Here is a 23,678-nt window from a genome sequence, read left to right as displayed (position 1 = left end):
GCATCTAAATTTTTCTTCAGTGGATGACAGGTGTTTTGCTGATCAGGATTATTTCTTGTCGAGTTCGGAGTAGGCGCCCAAGTGAGGTATTTTTTGCAGGTAAAGATTATTTAAGTAATAGGGGACGTTTTTAATTTGCAGCGTCACACAACCTTTTCTTTTCCTTAAAATGACCTTATTGGCCTGCAGGAAATATTAAAATGAAACAATGGGATGTTGAGAATCATTCAAAGGGCATTACTTCTTTACAGTATGACACACAACTTCACAGCCTCCCACAACAGTCCTAGCGACCGAGTCTCATCCTACACTTTCATGGGATGCATTTTTACGTTCTAGTTGCAAGTCTGTAGATAAGAACATTTCCAGGCCAATGTAATAAAATGCTCTACCCACACAAGAGACACATTTAATAATGGCAGTCCCTATGTTCCTCACTCTCACAATTATTTAAGAAATAAATTAACCAATATGTACTAATGTAATAAAATAAGGTAAACTTAGCATTTTTTAGGAGAAAAGCAGAAAATTAAATGAATCAAGGGGGGTAATCCTAAACTGTGTTCCTTCTATGATGTGGACATATGTGCTTACACAAGCGGTGAGCCCAGATAAGGTCAGAGCACACACAGTTTGAACTTAGATGGGGCACTCACATGATCTGTTGTGACTATAGTTATGCCCTTGCTCTGACAAGGACTAGGTCTAGTCATTCTACTGCATTTCTCTTAAGATCTAAACATATATACTAATGTAATATGCATTAAAAAAGACAAATTTTATTGTAAATGAGTGACCCCTCAATCCTATGACACACATCGCCGCAATGATAATGACATTCAGGGGAGCATGTTCAGCCAAAAGAAAATTCCTCTAGTATTCCCTAGTGTAGTGACTGCACTGCACAGGCCCTGAAGGAGCATGCACAGTTCCATTGTGTGTGCCTATATAATGGAAATAGCTGGCCAGGTGTGTTGATGCCACCTGGCCGAATAATAATATATTGTATATTACATCATCACAAACCTTTGCATGCTAAAGATACTGGGAGGGCAGGTGGGCTTATCCACCTTTGCACTCTCTTCATCATAGACACATAAGATGCAGCAAATATTTCCCTATTCCCTCTTTCCCTACTTCCCCCAACCCTTATCGCTTTTCACCATTATAGAATGTGATGTGCAAAAATGTATATTGGGAAAATGCAAAAAGGGACATGCACTATGTGATATGGCACTAGAGTATGGAAGAGGTGGAAGGTAATCTAATTATTCGGAAACTACTATTGCACTTGGAGTTCGTGTTGGAGATCATTTTTAGCCATATCGGTACTGCTTTAAGTGGCATATGTTCTTATAAGTACAACTACATGTGGCCAGAATTGGAGGAATTTTCTCATTTTAATGGATTGTTTGTATCAAGACTGTCTAAGATTACTATACTTGCTGCTTGTTTATTAGTGGAGCCAGAAGCACTTGCAGTCACCCTTCTTTTGTATTTCATTAGTAGTATTTAGCAATTTAGATTAATTGCCTTTAGGGTGAGGACGAGCTGCATCTGTGTGGAGCACCTGTTGAATCTATTTATCTTATATTTTTCTGATTAGCTATGTGCCTCCAAGGTTTTATTGCTTTTTTTTTTAACATTCATCTGGGTTACCGCAACCACCTCCCCCCTCTCTACTCCTACCTCTCTTCTATCCCAGTGAATTTTCTGGTGTGTGCTATTTATTTATCCATGAGGGTATTTGGCTTGCAGTTGTGCTCACAGCCGACACGGATAAGAGTGGCCTGGGCGTCTAGACACTATATGACCCATGTGCGCTCATCTATTCCCTACCACGTGGAATTTCTTAGTTGGTTAATAAAAGTGCACTGGCTGGTTCTTGAGTCATGGCAGTCTTAAAGGTTCTGACTTGATGCCCCCCCCCCCCCCCCACATGCTTGACGAGACGTCTAGGAGGGAATGATTCGATTTCAGCGGATTCAACAAGTTGCTCAGTTAAATCAGACTCGATTTTAAAGGGAGAAAACTTAAGTGGCCAAAGATAATTTGTGCTAGACAGATATGTCCCTAGGATCGTCTGTCAGTGGTTCGTGCCTCCAGAATAAGGCAGTGTCTGCAAACTGAATGGTTCCACTCTTATTTAGAGTTATGGAGCTCCAGGGAGTGGCATTGGGATACCTTTAATTCAGTGAACATATCTGTCCTCAGGCACAATTGGTTTCACCTTCCAAATTTAAAGAGAAATATAGATGCTCCATTGTGAAACATCTCCATGATAAGAGCTGAATAAATATAATTAGAGCCAATTAAATGATCGCTAGGATTTAAGAGGGCATTGGTAACTAAGAGTCCCTTAAATACAGGGTACAGGATCCCTTGTTTAGACAAAATGGGTTTCACCTCACTGGAGATGATTTGTGAATGTTCCAAGAACGGATTCATTGGGGGTAGGGAGTGTGATAGGTTGTTAGGTGGTGGGCTGTTTGTCCGTTAAAGGGCCACAGTCTTGGTAGGAAAATATTGCGATCAGCTACTGATACATACGGTGCTATAGCTGATTGCCCACAGGTTGTTGTCCCCCTTCAAGGTAAGGGTGGCTCTTGGTCCTTTTGTGTGGAATAACCCTTGACCTGGTTTGTGTGAGCATGTCATTGTGAGTCTAGAAAGGGTGTAGTCACTCTGATGCCAGATTCAGTGCCGGCCATTCAGTAAGGGAGTTTCATCTTGGTTTAATGGATTGAGGACCATTTGGCCCTCCACTTGTTTAGTTCAGTATTCAGCTGTTTTAACTGTCTCACATTGTTATTTCTTCGCCACCAATTTATGATAAATAAAACTGTGACCTAATTTTGCCAAATATACAAATGTGTCCAAGTCTTTATTTGTAATTAACAGTATTAAGTTATAAATTGTGGGAAGGTGATTGTGCAGTGGAAAGGGGCCATCAACAATATGCAGTTTATGTCTATGATAATTATTATACATTAAATGAAGCTCTGCATCTGTCTGCAGTCTTTTATGATATAATTATCATTGTCCCTGTGATGTTTTATGTGTATCTAAGCATATATGACTATCTATTCTTACACTACAAATGTATAGTAGAATCTGTGTGTAAGTGGCTGGAGGGAAATTATATGTATTGTCATAACGTATGAGCCTTACTATTAGCCCCTCTTGTACAATTATTAATCATCATTGAGTTTACCAACATAGCTGTATGACATATTTGAGCTGTAGGCATTGAATATTATCTGCATCATACTTGGTTGTGTGCATTTGCCTCAAAAACAGTGCACATATTTAACTATATATTTAAATTCTTTTCTTTAGGATGCAGCATTCCTCATGAAGTGTTAGTAGGTTGGACTTTACTGTTACATTTCGCTCTTTCAATTATTTGTGTTTCCAGATGGATCCTCAAACTTGCAAATCTAGTCATGGATTGATTATATGGGCAATACCAAAGACTGGGAATTGGGCATGAATCTTGAAAAGCCCTAAGTGGACATATAAATCAACTTGCTCAAATAAAGAAGCTGTGCGGTGCTCCGTTTTTGCAGTTCATAAATGAACCTAGACAAAATGTGAAAATAAACATCAAGCTTAGTGTAAAAGGTTTAATCCAATTTATCCTCAACAATGTAGAGAAGTGACTGGGGAAATGTTTGGAGCTTTCTATAATGCTTTCTTTACAACTGAAATGTCAACTTTTGTTTGGTGTTCCCCCTCTTTGTTATATTCCTGTTTACAGAGAACGATTCCGTTTAACAAGCTAAATCCGTTTATAGACAGCAGTAGGAACAGTAATACATCAGGGTTATAAAATGCAGATTAGCCAAAATAATACAGTGAATGACAATCATAACAAATTAATAAATGTAATTAAAATTATGTCTGTTTTCCTAATGAAGAAAAATGCTAAATGTTTTATTAAATTTTAAGCAATACATTACACATGATGTCTTGCTGATAATTTTCCCTGAAATTGCGGACTTTAAAATTTTGATGCTGCAGATGCTGAACTTGGACTTGTTAAGCCTGACTGAAATAATGAAATCACGCGAATAACAGTAAGGAGTGATGTACTAAAGAGCAAATTGCAAAGGTGCTTAAAGGTCTAGATTGCCTATCAATAGACTGCATCATTACATTAAAACAGGATGCTCGTTAAGAAATGCACATTCCAGGAAAAGTGCTGTTTACCATTAGATCAAACATGAACCAGAACAAATAGCAAATATATGAGTATTGGAAAAACAATGACCATAATATATAAGCAACCTCTCTGGGTATGTTGGGGAAAGATAATTTTTATTGCAATTGATTACACAAGAAATTAAGTAATTAAATAATTATTATATAATTGCTTGCACAAGTTTACATTTTTTTTATTAAGTGCAGGCTATGCAGATAGTCTCACATTCACATTGGAACTATCCTACTGTAATGTCACGTACCCATTTACCCAGTACACAATTGTTTCAATTTATTTTAAAACCACAATGAAATTATTGATGCAAAAAAGTTATATATTATATCTTAGTCGCTTGTACTTAAATATACATTAACAGTCAATTATAAAGTGCAAATTAACCTAATACAAATACTATATCTTTACATGATTGCATACCTCCAAACATGCAAGTCCTTGACAGCGGGACAGGGGGCATGGCCAAGTCACAATGGGGTTTTGACCACACCCCCAGAGGGCTGCCTAGTGCTGTAAAGCGCTATGCTGCCCATTAGATATGTCCCTTCCCGCCAACATTCCAACCTGGGGACAAACATGTCCCCGGGCAGGACAAACCCAATCAATTAAGGACAGTCCCACTGAAATTGCTCAGTTGAAAGGTATGTGATTGCACCTGCTTATTGCAAGAAGTGGATGGCCTAGACACAAAATGGCCAAGATAGTGTCTGCTTTGTGACTGAAGAAGTGGGTGGATCAGAATGTTCCTTTCTGAAGCCTCCAATTGCACTCAAATGTAAAAGCAAGATTTTGCTTTGCAAGAAGATATAATTAAATGCACTTCAATGGATAGAAATTACACATTTAGGCAGTCACAAAATTTTCCAAGTCACAAGATTTTACACATCCAGAAAGTATCAGCCATTGTGTAAAGGCCAATATTTTTAATGGGAATACCGAAAGGCACATTTATAGGCATAAAATACTAAGCTAATAAATGTATTTAAGTATAAAAATGTGACACATGAAAAAAGGTTATTCTAAAATTCACTTTCTATCTTGACCTAATTAAGACATGAAATGCCGGATTCATGTTTGGACATACATCCATTTGCATAGCGTATCTGCGTAAAATAGCTCTGGACCTTATGCTAATGAATGCAATTGCATGTCTCAATGCAAATAAGACTGACAACTGCCTACGATTAAGAGGAGGAACATGGGATGGAGGGATGAACTAACAAAGGCCATGTACATTAAGGGTAACAGAGGGTGTTCTAAATGGCCAATAGACTTCTAATAGACTATAAAAAGGCATTGTGGACCTGATTCATTAAGGCACATTTATGCTGTATTTTGCGTGCACTGTGCATGTTCAGAACTGGAGCATCAGAGAACGCAGCAAAGTTCAATTAATCATCATGCACAAACGACCCTTACTACAGCCTACAAATTCATTGGTGGAGCAGGGTGGGTACAGGGAGTATGCACGTAGTCAATGCACAGTAAGCATATGCCAAGCTCGAGCGCATTCAGCAGCATCTAATTCAACCTTTGGGCATCTCAAAGGTACATTATTTTCAGTTGTACTACCTGCACCAGCTACAGGGCAGGTATAAGTGCTGATTATTAGTAATGACAGCCACGATGCAAGCTAGAACATGTGCTTGCAATCAGGAACAACTATAAAAATACATTGTGTGTACAGTAGACATTCATAACATCCTACCAAATGTCTTTTATGGCAAAAAAACAATGAAAAAATGTTTCATAATTTTTAATGTTTTGACATTAATGATTATATTATTAACAGGTGACATAAATTTTTTGTGCAGTCTTTTGGGACGTTATATTCCACATATGTACTGAACGTATCCTGCAGTGTATTGTCTGTTAGAGCAGAGTGGACCTAGACCAGCATTTATCAACAGATATATCTTTACATGTGCTCCTTGTTGAATACAGATGTGCGTATGCCCGATGTACATGTACATGCATTTTAATTATTTTAAAAAAAAAAGAACGTTACATTCGTTTTGCTTTTGTTAACTAATCAGGCCCTGTATGTGTAGTACAGTTTAAAAGCATCTTTATTTATTTAAAAAAATAATATACACACAGTATATATATTTTTTAATCCATATTTTTATTAGTGATTTTACTGTTAAACGTTCAATTGTTTTATCATTTACATTTTTTTGTATGCTTTCTGATGTGACCTTGTATTGCACATACGCTAGTCATGTGCTGCAGTCTATTCTTTCTGCCTATGTACGGCAAGTACTGGGTAGGCAGAGCATCGTCACACCCACATTTAAATGGAAAAGTATCTTCAGATACGCCTATATATATATATATATATATATATATATATATATATATATATATATATATATATATAGATACAGTCGGAACTGTGCTCAAGTTCTGTGCTCTTTTTTAAAACACAATCAGGCCCTAAGACTTCAATGAACAGTATTTTTGGTGAAAAAAATAAAAATTGTAACTAATTAAGAGGGTGGTCCAAAAATGATAGTAGGAAGTATATTTTTACTTTTCAAATACCCATCTGGATATGCAACCCTGCAAATCGTCACATGAAGCATACAGATAAAAAGGCACATTTTATAAAAATTTAACATACTTCTACATATTATGCAGTTTAAAAAAATATCTTCATTGCCTTCTTATGTTGTTTATAATACATTTTATTAAATCATTTGCTAACCTAAAATAAGTTTATTCAAAGGGTTTTTATATTTGATACTTGTTTAAGTAAATTTTTATTGAGGCTAAATTCTGAAATTATTCCCTGCTTTGAGTCCATGAAATTTGGAAATTCTTAAATGTTTTAAAATCATTTCGCTTACCTCTAAGAATGTCTATTTGAAATATTGTTTGGAACTCTTTCACTGCTACAGATTTATATCAAGTTTTCACCTCAAAATATACTCCCCTCAAAAATACACTTCTATATCAGTTTTAATTTTCAAATATAATTCAGTAAGAATAATTATAAGAATACTATATATGGGAACTTTGTTTGTAGATGGGTCTATGTGTGCGACTCATTGTAAACTGTTTATATACATTATTCTGTGTGTGTGTTCTTTTAAAATGTATTTCAAACATCTATATATTAATTTTTTTACCCCAAATATTAATATTACAGATTTACAATAGCATGTGCCACCATTTGAGTTCTGTACATGTATTTTTGCTCTTGGTATAAACCTGACACATATGCTGCAGATGCAGAGTAGAACACAGTTTGCAATGCGTACAGCTCAGCATGTGAGCGGGAATATGCCATTTGTCTATTTGCCCTTCTTGTGTGTAAATGATGCCCAACTCTGTGGGTCCCCAGTCTCTATCTGCATATGTTTACAGCAATGATGGGCAAACTACTGCCCGCGGGCCAGTTCCAGCCCACTTAGAGGTTCTTTCCAGCCCGCCAATATTTTAAATTTTTTTATTAAAATATGTATAAAATTATTAGGGCCGACCCTGTGTGTCAGAACCTTCATTTTTATGCCTTCCCAGCTATTTCCTCCATTACACTTCATCCTCCTTCCTAAAAGGACACTTAGTATGTCAATCACTCAAACACCTGCCCGACCCCTAATGGTTGAAAGTCATGTGAGAAGAGATGGGCTGGGCCATATACTAAGGCGGATTTCGATTGGCTGCTGTGTTGTCAGTTAATGGCTCACCAGAAAGACGGATCTGCAACAATCTGCTGAAATAAGTGCTGTGTCTGTACGATCGGTGCACTTATAGAGGTAACACTTGTATTATATATTTCGATATTTGAGTTTTTTAATAAATTATATTGGCCCGCCTAAAGTTTTTCTTTTTTATTTGGCTCTTCCTGAAAAAGTTTGCCCATCACTGGATTAGAGAGTGGTCACTAGTGTAGATTCAACATTGGTGATGCCAAGAGGGATAATGTCAAGATCTCCTTGGTGTAGATTTTTCCAAATAAAAATATTGCATACTTTTGCTTTTTTTCAAAAATATGGAAAATGATTAAATTATCATTAGTACTCTTTTTTGTGTGCTTCCATTCAAGCATCAACATCAATCTCACTTTTTACTATCTAAGTTATTATTTCAGATTGTATTATATTTGCATTTTATTGCACAATCTTTCCAAGTGATGCTTTAATGTCATTTTATGGATACAGAATACGCAGGTTTTGCTATGATTGAAGACAATTACAATTTGTCCTATAGTAAACTAATCAGTAGTGCACTGTTGACCTGCTGCCTTGATATAATCAAGAAGTAATCTAATAAAATTTAAACTGGTGGTAAAAAAAGTTAATTATTATGGTCATGTGCTGATGCAAGATAGTCACATGCACACATATTTGACAAACAGCTGACAAAGGTAATAGTTCTGTGAGAAAAGAAGGGTTGAAGTTTTGAAAGCCAATATCTGTCGTGCTCTATTTTGGAAACTGTTTCAAATGTTGAAACACACGAAAACATTATCCAGACATGAAAATTTTTGATTTATGTTGATATGGGCTAAAATACAGGTGTAAGGATACACATAAACCATAGAAAAATGTTAAGAACTGTAGAACGTTATATAAGAGCTGCAGCCTAGTTCAGCAGCTGATAGATTGGTAGATTCACAAAGAAAATAGTTTCAAATATTGGTGGATGGAATTGACAAGGGGTAAACAATATGCAGCTGGAAATTGGTACTCAATAGAATTTTAAATGAGTATTGTCAATTTTGAGTTACAAGAGAACACAAATTAGATGGTATGGTACGGAAAATGTGGGCAAAATGTTACTAATAACTGGATTGGTAAATAGTATAAGAAATCATGGCCGCTCAATGATAAGTCGCTAAACATAAACTGTACTTTGTCAGTATTTCTCAATAAGATCCATTTCAGGAGGTTGCTGGAATGTAATAGTCTTTTAAAAAATGTGTTTAGTTGTTAGGCAAGATGGTTTGGAGAGATCAGAGGACCATAAAGTTATAAGTTTTGTTGAAACAAAAATGTAGTCAAAACAAATACAGATGAGGCATTTAAAGTCCACTTAGTTTGTAAAGTAAATATAGTTACTTCTTTTAGATTCAGTTTCTAAATGAACTTACCCTTCATTTTTTTCCTCATTGCACCCTCCATCTGCTGTTGCACCATCTCTGCATTTCTCCCTTCATACATACAGTGCTTCCTTTGTTGTGTGCAAATGTGAATACAACACATCTTTAACTTACATCTTCAAATATCAATTACCACCACAACTTGCTATCTATTGTTTGTTTGGGAAATTCAGTAAAAAATTTTATGAAAGCCTGCATACTTGAAAGCTACTTTAATGTTTCCATTCACTGTGAAGTGCTCATAAAACTATTTACATCATTCCTCATATTTACAAAGTATTTATAGTTTTACAACATTATCAATTTGTATTGTTAAAAATGTTAGCAGAATACAGCATGTTATGATACAGGGGGCTGAAACCAGAGTAAATCATTATCGACTCCCACACGCAAATATTTGAGTGAAGTTAATTTAAAACAAACATTCACCAACAGCTCTATAATCATCATCATTTATCATCATCATTTATTTATATAGCGCCACTGATTCAGCAGCGCTGTACAGAGAACTCATTCACATCAGTCCCTGCCCCATTAGAGCTTACAGTCTAAATTCCCTAACATACACACACACAGACAGACAAACAGAGAGAGACTAGGGTCAATTTTGATAGCAGCCAATTAACCTAGCAGTATGTTTTTGGAGTGTGGGAGGAAACCGGAGCACCCGGAGGAAACCCACGCAAACACGGGGAGAACATACAAACTCCACACAGATATGGCCATGGTCAGGAATTGAACTCATGACCCCAGTGCTGTCAGGCAGAAGTGCTAACCACTTAGCCACCGTGCTGCCCTATGTTTAACACTTTTAAACATAGTGTTAACAATCACACTGAAGCAGTTGAAAAATAACACATAAGGACATCAATACGATTTTGGCACATTCCAGTGGCACCTTCTTGCTTTGATGTTACTCGTTTTTGGTGGGCATTCACATCCACCAGCAGGGAAAAAGGATAAAGGAAGAAAATTGCTGATACTGACAGTCCATTGTTGTAGCCTTCGCATTATGATCAGTTCAACAGGAGTTATGAACCATAGCCAGTCCTGACCTCCAACTTCCATGATCATTACCACTGAAGTCTCAGGGGCAAAGACTTTAATCCAGTCTCTAGTTCCAACACATCACAGTAGTACTCCCTCTTTTGGCTCCTTTATTGGAGGTTCTTATATCTCAGGGGATGGATCAGCACTCAGGCAATGCCCTTCTCCCTCTTGGACCCCTGTCAGCAGTGGCTGCATGATGTCTGCAGATAATGGGTTCCCAAAATGGATCTCAACGAAGGAACTTTTTTACTGTAGATGTAATTATTCCTCACTGGATCAACCAGTTTGTTTTCTGCATATCTGAAAGCTCAGGGCTGCCCAAAATTAGCAGTGATTGATGTATTCCTGGCCCACTGGATACACAGACACATTACCAGCAGTGCAAAAAGTTATCACATAGTGCACTTTAGTGCTCAGAGCCAAAGATGGATCTTGACTTTTTTTTAAGGGAGGAGATTTATTGATTAATGCGGAGCCACCCATCTCCAGTCCTAACTCCTCCCCTCGTCAGTTCCAACTCCCCCCTCCTCCAGTCCTGACTCCTCATCCTCTCCAGTCCCGACACCTGTAGGCCCTGTACCCTACAACACTATGTGTCTCACAAATTAATGTATTTTAAGATACAAGTTGATTAGGTTTTTCCTTTGCTTTACTTTAAGCAAAATACTATGTGCCTGATTTATCATGACAAGTATCTGCCGATTTTGTGCGTATTACATGCAAAATCATTCTGCACATGACCAGGACAGTGCCATATGCAACTACGAAGAATATGTCCATTTTGGACCATTTAAAATTAATGATGTGCATATGGATAATGCAGGAAAACACTTTTTATTGTGAAATTGATCTAAAAGTAAGCATTAATTAGCTGTTTTTGTTAAATAGACAAAATATGCCAAATTAGCAAATGTAAAAAATTTAAGATTTCACCATATCTCACCTTTTCAACTACTTAATAACTGGAAAGTTTTTGTTATTTATGGTCAGACCAAAATAAATTTTTGTATATCAGAATTGAAATGTGAATACAGGTTTATTTTTATACAGATTTTTTCCTGGAACAGATGTGGCTAACTTTTGATAGCAGTCTGGAACAATAATAATAGTTAAGGGTGCTTTTGAAAGGTCAATTATAGATATACTGCCAAAAAAAAAAGTGCTGATTTTACTTTTAGAAGTTGTTTTCTTCCCTAATAGAACTCAATATCAAAATCCTTAGGTTGGAACCAAAAAGAGTTAGGGGAGAAGAGAGACAAAATTTGGGGCAATGGATCATGTTTGTGACTTTTCGGCAACATATATTCTGTTGACATTTATGTATTACTACATGACTGCACGACTGTGTGACAACCATGCAAAATTTAACCTCTTGAGAATGGGGTGACATTGCCTTTATAGGTCGGCAAAGGAGTTGGATAGGAAACACATAAATAGATCTAGCGTAATATGGTCACAATAAAACTAGTGCAATTGAATGAATTACAATTTTATTGTGACCATATTATGCTAGATATATTTTTTTTTGTTCCCATGGTCCTAATGTCCTTATTGGCCAAGTGAGAAAGGAAACAAAGATTCATTTGAATATCTACGATCTTACATTTTCTGTCCTAATGTGACTACTGGCCAAGTGAGGAAGGAAACAAAGATTCATTTGAATACCTACGATCTCATATTTTCTGGTAGGAATCCAATTCTCGCTATAACACAGAGGTGACGGTGAGGTGTAAGTCACGTATAGAGATCGTATTTGTTTCACAACCACGTATGAAAGTTTGATATAGTTAAACATAAAGAGGACTGTGGAATGATGAACTTTTTTCCTTTGCTAGATGTTTTCATGCAATTTGGTTATACAATATATGTTTGGTGATATTTGTATCTTTGAAGATATATGTTCTATCTTTGAGTATTAGATATAACCATAATGGTCCCATATAATGTTTTTTAGATCTTTGGGTACAATTTAGCTCTGAGTATCTTGAATTCTTTTTGATTAGCTTTAGATCATTACCAACTATTATGTATTTCTAAAGAGTGGCAGTAGAGACATTGATTTGATCTATCCTGTCTTGACATGACCACATCCTCTTGGAGAAAATCCCAATGATGTCACTGCAACATCACCAGGTTTCTATGGCAACCCAACGAGGAAGTAGTACTTTACTTTTAGGAAACACAATAATCCAACTGAGCTTTTTGTGTTAACATTCACTTGCCTGGAAATTGAATTAAATATTTCCAGTACTAAAATCAGTTCCAATATGATGTAAAAACACTGTATAGCTACCATAATGGCAGGATTCTTATCTACATCCTGTCAAAGTAGAGTGGATTCTAACAGAATGTAGAAAAGTGTTTGCAGATCATTAAATCATTAAAAAGGGTTTGTTAACATGGTGATCCTTGCAAATAATAATGTAAAGTCAATCTTTTCAGCGAAAAAAAAAATAGTGGCAGAACTGAAGAAAAGATAAACACTGATTGAAGTTTAGCTATTCTTTGCTTCAATGCTCTCTAGTGTTTTCTTTCATACCTTTGTCGCCTATGCTGTACAACTTGATCTGTAATATTTCTCTATTGCTATAGATAAAAGATTCTTGACATGTGTTTTTTTTATTTATTAAAGGTTAATTTACTTATTTGTGATCCAAGAAATTCCATCATTTTGACCTGTATGATAAATTGAACCTGGTTTGTACGGTTCACAATAAATCAAGAATTGCTGATTCTGCAGACAGTGATGTATTCTTGTTAGACCCTATTCTTTTCATTCTTGAAAACACTGGTCTTATTCTGGTGATCCGATGTTGATTGTTTTTTCTTTCAATTATGTTTTTTGATTTTTTTTAGAGCAGAGTTGATATTAACAAGTCCACTGTTCTTTTCAACACAACTCACAATCCTCATTCTCTTTAAATGTCCCATTCATAATACATTATTTGTTTTCAGATTGTAATCAAATAATGTTATTTACTCATGTTTAAAATTAAATACAGAACAACTCAAAACATAAATGTTAGTTAGGCATTGAAAATGACAATGTAGAAAGTCATCAGTTGATTGCAATGCAGTTGGAAAATGTTTTATTTGGATTTGACAAAAAGAAGGTATGAGAGATATGTGCTGTACTAAATGTGATTTGCAGACGGAAGAGGAGGGTTTATACAATAAGTCAATGAAGACCATGGTCCTGAGTCATTGAGCCATGCATATAGAGCGTATAGTGCGTTTGTTATAAACCACACGCAAATCAGCTCTCCGTACAAAGATTGGAGTTAAAGATATGAGTGGTGTGGACTACAAGTGTAGTTTTACTAGACCAGACACTACAGGATATGTATAATACCTATGTGGAATATAATATCTCAAAATGATACACAAAAAAATAATATTAAGCCATTAATGTTACCTGTCAAAAATAATAATTTATGAATATATATATATATATTTTTTATAATTTTGTTTTCTTTTGGAAAAACATTTATTAGGTTGTCCTTCATGTCTACTGTACATAACAGGCATTTTTACAGTTACTCCTGATTGCAGACACATGTTGTAGCATGCATAGCCCTATTAGCTGGTGCAAGAGATACGGCAGAAAAACAAGTAACTTTAAGATGACCATCACTCTCAGACATGGCTGTGTGCGTTCAAGCTTGGCACGTCCTCACTGTAAATTGACTAATGCCCCTTCTCCACCCCGTTCACTCCCCAAAATGGTAAGCTGTAATATGTGTCATTTGCTTCTGCACAAGCAGAAGCCAAGGCTGTGTTTGCGGCTGTATGTCCCAGTTCTGGAAAAGCTTAGAGTGATTTTGTGTACGATACCCTCAAAATCTGCAGATACATGTTTTAACGACTTATGTCCCATATGTTCATGCCTGTTATTGACACCTCCCTTATGCCATATGGATATTTCTGGCACGCTGCAAAGGGAGGAAGTGAAACGATTACAATACTTCAGATAAAGTTGTAAACAGTGTCTATGTGGTTCCCCTGGCTTATCAGTATCTCCTTGCACTACGATATGACCCCTGACCTCTTATTGTGCCTATTTGTCCGGTTAGTGTCAAGAAGAAATTAATTTTTACCTTTAGCAATATACTAAAGAACACCAGGACATACTCAACACTATATAGCTACTTTAAAATGTATTCGGTTTTAAAAACAGAAAATGATAGTTTTAGCATAAGAAAGAAAGAATATCAATGCACTAAAAAGAATATCACATATCATCACATATGCATATTGTTTGCAAGACAAACATATATATATATATATATATATATATATATATATATATATATATATATATATAATCCCTTCTTAAGGTGCTAATTGTCATAAATGTATATGAAAACACACATTGTAACGAAACATTGGAAAATGTTAACTTTAATTTATAAACGATAGCCCATCTGTTAAAATAAGGACATCAATAGTAGGGAATCAATAGAAAAGTTGTAATTCATTGTTATGGATTCCCAGTATGAATACTATAGATAGTTGTGGTAGTGAAAACAGAATGTCTTTGTTACTAAACATGGATCACACAGGTGTAAGGCTGGGTTACACACTATACAAAATTTCTCATGGTGCAATTTCCTTAACGATTTTACCAACAACTAAAATAAAAAGTCCCGATCAGCATACCGATTCATATTTTTCATGATTTCCCATCAGATCTGTACTCTTCATCTGTCATAACCATCGGCTGAAAAGATTGTGACTCTGCACACTACATGGAGATCTATGGACACTCCCAATCATGAGTGCATACACACCGCAGAATTGGAACAAAATAGTTCCATTGTTGAACAACAGTTTTAGTCTGGTTTAAAAATCAATTGAAACAATGCGAAGTGCTTTAGAACAATAAACGTTCATCGTTGGAGCGTAGACACTAGTGCGATATGGGGCTGAATGGTCATTTAACGTGTCATTAGCCCAATGATCGGCTAAAAACTGTGTAGTGTATACCAAACATAATTAGGTGCAGTCAATGGTAAGCAGCTAGCATAAGTCCATAGAAACAGCAAGTAGCAAATGCAGAGTTCAATGGTATTAATAACAGATAACAACTGAATGAAATAGATATTGTACAGCTCTGCACAATCACAGGAGATAACTAGAATTTAGAATACCAGGTTTAGCTTGGAAACTGCAGATGCTGGATACCCAATGGTTGCAATTCAGATACAAGCGTCAGGATAACCAGGTTAACTCAAAAGTTGGAGCAGGATAGACTGATGTCCAGGTATAACAGATGAACTGCAGGAATAAGGAGACTAGATAACCTGACTAGCCATAAGAGCAGGAATAACTAGTGTCTAGGTATGGCAGATAAATTGCAGGCACAGGGAGACTGGATTAACAAGTTAGCCAGGAGGCATGAGGAACCGGATGATCAGGCAAAAGGAGGGTCAGGCAAGTCAGGGGTTAAAAGCTGGAAGGTCCACAATATACCAGGGAGTAAGTAGGAGCAAGGTCGAGCAAAGCTGGAGAAATTTATATTAAATAAATCCCTGGCACTGAGGAACTAAATTTTAGAAGATAATCACCAGAGAGATGGTTAAACAATCCCTGTAGCTGTGAGAGAACCTGTGTGTTCTCAAAATTTATTACACACAAACTGACATGGAAAAACAGTGCTGGACGTTGATAAACTCCGGTCTGTAAATAAAATGAATGGATTCATGGAAATGTGTATAAAACAAATAACAATTATTTCTTAATACATAAACCCTATGCACATATATTACACAATTCTAAAATATTCCTGTAAACACAACTGTTAATTCTCTAATGAGTCTGATCAGTGCACTGATCTACAAATAAATCAAGAAGTTGGTAATGTAACAATCCGTTACAACCTAATAGCATACACATTAGTAACGTTTCTTCCAATCACGAACTTATTACTAAAATGTCACCCTTCCTCAGACACAGTTATACTTGAAACGTATCTTGGCAAAAAAATTCTAGCAGATAATACAACATTAAAGTAATTATATCCATCTGTCCATCACTTAAAATAATAATCTGGATATCCAAAGATCTTGCATTCTGTAATTCAGTCACTATGGAACATAAAAATAAATAATAAAACTTGTCCCATAAATAAGAGTAGCTTTCATCAGCACATAACCATATTTGAACCGAGGTAATGCGCAGCACAATATTCAATCATGTAGCAAATTATTTCCAGAGAGACAGTCCGTCATCAAAAGATGAAACAATTTAGCAAATGAAACTAAAATGCATATAGCTACCATGCTGTTTGTTTGAGTGATCTGCTGAAACACACTACTTCTCTGTGGCTTAGCTCCTGTTTCAGACAACAGACTTTGTATTGTGCACTTGGCTCACATTACCAGCTGTCTCACCATAGTGAATTGTTTCCCGAAAGCTGAATTGCAGTTCCAATGTTATTTTTGAATATCAACAAGTGTCTTGATGGATCAGTACTGTGTCCGTGGGATCTACAATGTTAAATCTTAGAATTTGTCATGACGCGTTTCATCGCATGAATGCGATTTCTTCAGAGGACCAATCAGTAGTATAAACGCTTTATTTTTTTTTGTAAAATAACTTTTTATTGAAAGTCATCATCAAAATCCTAAATATTTTGATTTTTCTTTTTAATAATTTTCATAAAATTTTTCACATCTATGGAGTAAATGTATCAAGCTGAGAGTTTTCCGGTGGGTTTCAAAAACCAATCAGAATCTAACTATCATTTATTTAGTACATTCTACAAAATGAGAGCTAGAATCTGATTAGTTGCTATAGTCAACATCTCCACTTTTCAAACCCACCAGAAAACTCTCAGCTTGATACATTTTTCCCCTACTGTTTTTCGTACTGGGTGAACAAGCTTTTTCTCTTTTGCTAATTAACAATGTCTGCAAATACTCATAAGACAAATAACAATACCTATAAACTAATACATCTCTACTTCTATAATATTAACTTCTGCAAACATTTACATTTTTACCAAAAAGTAATAAAAAATGAATAAAGAATTATTAATATTAATAAGAATTAAAAATAAATAAAAATAAAAAATCTATATCAAAAATATGTATAAAAATAAATACCCGCAACATATGCTGCTCACCCATATATAAACATTCCGAATTACCAAAATGTATTTAATGAGTTCTTATAAAACGGAACGTACATCAACAGTCTTTATATCTAACAAAGACCTTTAATTTTTTGCTTTTGTTTTTCTATTCCAATTCATTCCCCTAAAATATGTAAACATATATATTATTTATTTCTACTAAATGGAAGTTATTCTGAAGCCCGAATACCCAAACTTCTGCATCAACTTCACATAATGTTATCTAATTAAATTTATTTTATGGATATATTTGGAAAAATATTTCCCAAAATATAAATTAAGTCATTGTACCGGAACCAAATAATAATAACAAACACGTCTTTTAAGTATTAAGAAAAAAATGTATTTAATTCCAATGCTTAATTTAGCCCTGTTGGGCTCAGTGAGTTCAATTGATGTATCCAAAAGACTTCCTGTGTACAAAGTTTCTTACAGCTATTCCCCCCACAGACTGTATTTTATGTGTGTTCTACACCAAAAACTGACAAGTCATTAGTATTCCCTTTATGATATGTATTGAAGTGACATGGTACACTGTGATTTTCTTTTTTCTTTTGAATATTTCTTTTGTGTTCCATAAATCTGACTTCAGTGTTCTTGTGGTTCTTCCCACATAAATCAAATCCCAACTGCACTTCAACACATAGATCACATAGATCATATTACATTTAATAAATCCTCGGATTTTGTAATTTTTGCCCTCAAGTGAAAAGTCTGTAATTTTGTTCATGATATGTGTGCAGGTGTTACATCTTGTGCTTCTGCTTTTGTAGCAGCCATTAAGTCTTTTTGGAATCCAATCTTGAAAGATTGTTAATGCTACATTATCCATTTGACTATCTTTTTGTCCACTTTCCTCTAAAACTGGGGCCTAACAGAATTTTAAGATTTTTATCTTTTTCCAAAACCACCTTAGGATTCTGTGGTAACAACCTTCTTAACAAAGTGTCCTGTTGGAGAATAGGAAAAAGTATTTTAATAGCTCCTTTTATGTCCCATGACTTTTTATTATATTTTGAAATGAATGCAGAGTCTTCTTTATTCATTCCTGTGAATCTGACTTCATTCTCAACAAACAACATATCATTCCTATAAAATGAAGCCAAAGTCTGGGTCACAAGAGGAGGTGCAAAACTTAGGAACAAAGCAGGAGACAAATGCCAGGGAGAGGTCAGGATCCAAACAAAAGTTTGACAGAGACACCAGCTACAAAAACAAACAAACTGTCACCCAACTCTCAAGTAATATGTGCTATTTCTGTATTGATGATGCTACTATCTTCTGATCCTCAACCAATGGATTATATTTATTAACTTGTACATGCAATATACAGTATATAGGAAGGACTATTAGACTGTTTAAGCATAGAATCTGCAAACACCAGTGGAACAATAAATGGAAATTCAATAACCATGAATTGTACAGACACTTAAATACATTGGGCCTGAGTCATTAAGGGACGCATACAGAGCGCAGCGTACGTACGTGAACTGATGCACGTATCTGGTGATTGCAAACGCCCGAAGTTAACAAGACGCGTATTGTCACATACGCAGCTTAATGACTTCTGGTGCAACTGTTCCTATCATACGTGTTCACGGCCGTGTATGCCAGCAAATAGTAGTATGTTCTGCATTACTTGCAGAAGCGAACATCATGCTTTTGATTGCCATAGTTACATCATTGGTGTATCTCTCCAGTGTTGATTCATGTTTTAACAACTACCATTGTTTGTTATTGTGTTGTAATTAACAGTAAAATATGTATTCCCCTTGTTATGCTACTATGTTTACCTATACCACCAATGGTCTATGTGAATCCCAAAGTGTCAGCATGCCTATTTCCCTGGTTGTTATTTCTACAATTGGCAAGCTTTGCCACTAAGCCTGGTATTAATGCCCCCATGTACATGATGGACCATTGAGGGGGCATGATCATCATCCCCTAATGGTGATAAATTCACATGCATACAGGTGAAGCAGGCCCCCACCAGCTGTGGGCCCTGTAACAGCTAGCAATACAAAATGGTAACTCACAGCGCTGAATGGTTCACATACATAAATGCCAGCATCTAACATGGATAGCTGTAACATAAGAAAATATACATAGAGCAGTACAGTCTCAACATATTATGGAGATAAATAGGATGTCTTTTAAAGGTGATCCCTCTTCCACAATGTGTTCTAGGTGGCTGATTAATGGATAACCACGTGTGGGAATCCCCGAAGGGTATGCGCTTACAGGATGGTTTCTTTAAAATCTGCACATCAAACAAATAGCTGGTGAAGAATACGAGATCCTTTGGTGTTGTGGTTGCCAGCAAAAACCATGTGTACAAAAGATAAAATCATAGCATAGTATCGTTTATTGCAGCATGATAGAAAATAATTAAAACGCAGAAATTGTCTGCTTCTAGGAGCGTACCTCACAGCGGAATAAAAACAGCAAATGGGTATTTAAAGATGAAGTCAATAACCCCCACGACAGACAGTTCTCAAAGCTGCATCATTCCTCCGGTAGTCCTAAACGATAGTCACCCCTGTTGAATCAACGCGTTTCAAATCCAATGGATTCTTTATCAAGATGTAACAGCTACACCCAGGCCGGCGCTCCCATTAGGCAAGGTTAGGCACTTGCCTAGGGCGCCGGGCTCTGGAGGGCGCCACAGAATGGTAAATGACTTTAAAACTGTGCGGCGACCGCTGACCATACCTGTCACGGCCGCCGCACAGCATTCAGATGCACGGGGAGGGGGGAAGAGGCTATTGCTCACCACCGCCGCCTCTCTGCTCCGTCTCCTCCCCTCCACTCACTAGTGTCAGTGAGTGGAGGGGAGGAGACGGAGCAGAGAGGCGGCGGTGGTGAGACAAGGTAAAAATGGCTAGGTCGCCATGGACCCTAGCACCGGCCCTGGCTACACCCCCTGCTTCAATGGTAGCTCAGCCTATGGGGGAATATCACAACCACTACACTGCAGAAGTCCTCTTATGGCATAGTAAAGAAAACAGAACCTATAATGGTGCACGTTTGGTGAAAATGATATAACTGGTATGTGTACAAACGAAAACAATATGAAACATGTAACAAACATTTTAAAACTCAATAAAATGTATTTAATATTTTTTTTAGATATTTAATTTTTTTTTTTGCTTTTTCTTTATATTTTTCTTATTTTTTTCTCTTTTTGCAGCTCTATCAGCAGCCTCTGGCTATGTAGTCTGGTCGGACCCATCAACTCCTCATCCGCTGCAAAAAACGAAAGACAACAATTTAGTTAATGCACTATTAATACATTCATGTGGTAAAATGCTAGGTCTAGGTTCCTGTACATATGGGTATGCATTTTTCAAGCTTGGTATAGTGCAGAAATGGGATATTACCCAAAAACTGGCCCCCTATTTTTAATTCTGCTGAATGTAGTAGTAATAAGAAGTATACAGTATAATTGTGTGTTGTTTTTTTTATACATTTTTTCCTTGAACATGTTGCCAAGTAAAGTCTCACCTTCTAGGGTGCATTTTTGAAGACAGCCAAATGCACACAAGACAAAAAGTTGGGAGGGGGGGCAGTTTCCCCATTGGGAAAACTTAGGATGGCCTCTACTGTGAATGGACAGGGAAAACTGTTTCTCATGTCCTACGTCTATCTCGTAATGATATATATGAAAATTACCCTGTACTTACTTTCTTCCTCCAGCACCTGTGGCTGCTGAGAGGGGGCTTCAGGCTGGTTCTGGAAGAGTAGTGGTGAAGTGCCAAGGTCTTCCCAACCGCTGACTCCTCCTCCACCGCTGACTCCTCCTATGACTGTTCGCTTTCCACTGCCGCCTCCACCCCTCCTGTGGGACCACCTGTTGTTCATTGCGGCGGTGGTGTCGGGAACTGCGTTGGCATCCTGTTGGAGAGCATGATGTGTTATATTACTTTTAATTTTTTATTTTCTTCAACATATACAAACATGCAGCTAATAGTAGCTTTCAATGGTAAATCCCAGTCATGTAAAAAAAAAAATGGTTAACGTTTGAAACAAAATAACCATAATAAGCAGTAGAAAGTATATATAATAATAATATTATTAATTATTGTGGGAATGGACACAAAAGAGGCCTTTGCAAATATGTCTCCATATTTTCTGTGTGCTGAGCCATTTGCATATTATATTGTGTTTTGGCCAGAATTACGAGCATTTATTTCTGCCCTTAATTCTGCGAGGAGGTTGGGCTGCCGTCTCCGCAAATCGCTCCATCTGTGCTGCAATTGGACGATGGAGTGGCGCCTTCCCAATTGTAAGAAATAATTGCACTTTCTTTTTTCTTCTTTAGTTTTCCATTGACATTGCAGGGTCACAGGACATTGACATCAAAGAACCACCCTCCATTTTGTGGTAAGTAACATGGACTAAACTTATTTTATTTGAATTTGTAGAGATGTCTGAAAAAGAAGCAAGTCAGCCTTCCGGCTCATCATCTGTTGCGGTGGAAATAAAAACGCCAGCCCAATTTCAGTAATGCTGAAATTGTCATTTAGGTGGAATTGGCTGTTGATAGGCTTCACTCCACTCCATGTCAGCTCTCAACAGGATCCAAATCAAGAATATGGGAAGAAATAACAAATGAGGTCAATGCTGTGGCTCCAATAAGACGCAAGGTGAATGAGGTCCAGATAAGGTAAATATGGAATCTTGAAACAATTAGCTCTTTGTTCTTATATAAAATGTGTCAAGGGTTTGGGAATAATTTCATCCTTCTAATGTGTCTCTTTTTTGCACACAGGTGACAAAACTTTAATCGTCGACTTAAAGACAAACTCACAGAGCACCGGAGGCATGCACAAAGGACACGCGGTGGACACCCGACCCAACTAGAACTAACTGCATTGGAGACCAGGGCATTGGCCTGTTTGGATGCGGAGATGGTGCCAGGTGTGGGCTGTATTGACACCGGACGTAGCCCACCCGTCAGCGAGCCTATCACAGCTCCAGGTATATACACACATATAATATATACATATATATATATATATATATAGTACTGTGAAAAATTAATTGGCCTTTAAGTAGAAAATCCTAAACTCAAACATATTTGCAGTTACATATAGTGAGAAGAGAATAAGTTCTATTTTAACCACCACACACAGCAAAGTAAAAAATTGGATTGACAATGTTTCATTTCACATCATGCACACAATAATAAATCACAATAATTGCCTTAACACAGTATTCAATTTTTTTTTTTTTCAATTTATCATTGTAGGGGCTAATACAGCTGGAGAAAATTCCGAGGATGAGCTGGTGGAAGAGGCACGTGATGTGGAAGAGCATCAGATGACCGAGGAAGCAGAAGTCAGTGAACGGGAATTACTGCACGCCTGCTGTCACTGTATTCTGGAGACTAATACCACTATTCAGTAAAAGACCACAGATATTTCCAAAACCCTAACCTGTATGGAGCATACTTTACACAGTAGCCTCACCTGTATAGAGAACACTTTGGACTTAAACCTTACCTCTATCAACAATACCCTTACACGTCTCACTGACCTTATTGTAATCTATATCACCAATCCTGAAGCAGGCATATCACAGGGATCTTCTCCTACTTTTTTCTCTCCATCTCTCAGTCCCATCTATCAATCATACTACACCTCACCTGATTATAGTTCCACAAGTAGACCCTATCGCGCGCACCCGTGTTCACATATTGAACCACTCCCCTCTCAAGGTCCTATTGTTTCTAGCGTAAGACCCCAAATGCATCACCATCGTTACCAAAGCAACCAATATTTTGACAATGACCCATATGGACATTACAATCCGTCAAACAACTATCATTTACCTCCACCTGCCCCTTCTGCCAACTCTGCCCCTTCTGCTGTCTCTACCCTTCTGCCATCTCTGCCCTTTGTGCCCTTTCTGTCATCTCTGCCCCTTCTGCCATATCTGACACCCGTGCACCCCGTGCCACACAATCGTTGGCTGCTGCACACTCACTCACTTCTGCCTCCTCCCCACTGTTGCTTTTTACATTACAGGTTACCAGAAGCCAGACTCATCCAAGAACAACTGCAACCATTGTTTCAGCAAAGAGGCCACGAAAATTCAAGAAATTGTTTGTTTTTATTTCCTTACAGTGTAAATAAAATCTATAATGATATAGTACTTAGTTATGT

This window comes from Mixophyes fleayi, chromosome 7 (genome assembly GCF_038048845.1).
Source record: "Mixophyes fleayi isolate aMixFle1 chromosome 7, aMixFle1.hap1, whole genome shotgun sequence".
Taxonomy (NCBI): Eukaryota; Metazoa; Chordata; class Amphibia; order Anura; family Limnodynastidae; genus Mixophyes; species Mixophyes fleayi.
Note: the sequence above shows the minus strand (reverse complement) of the source record.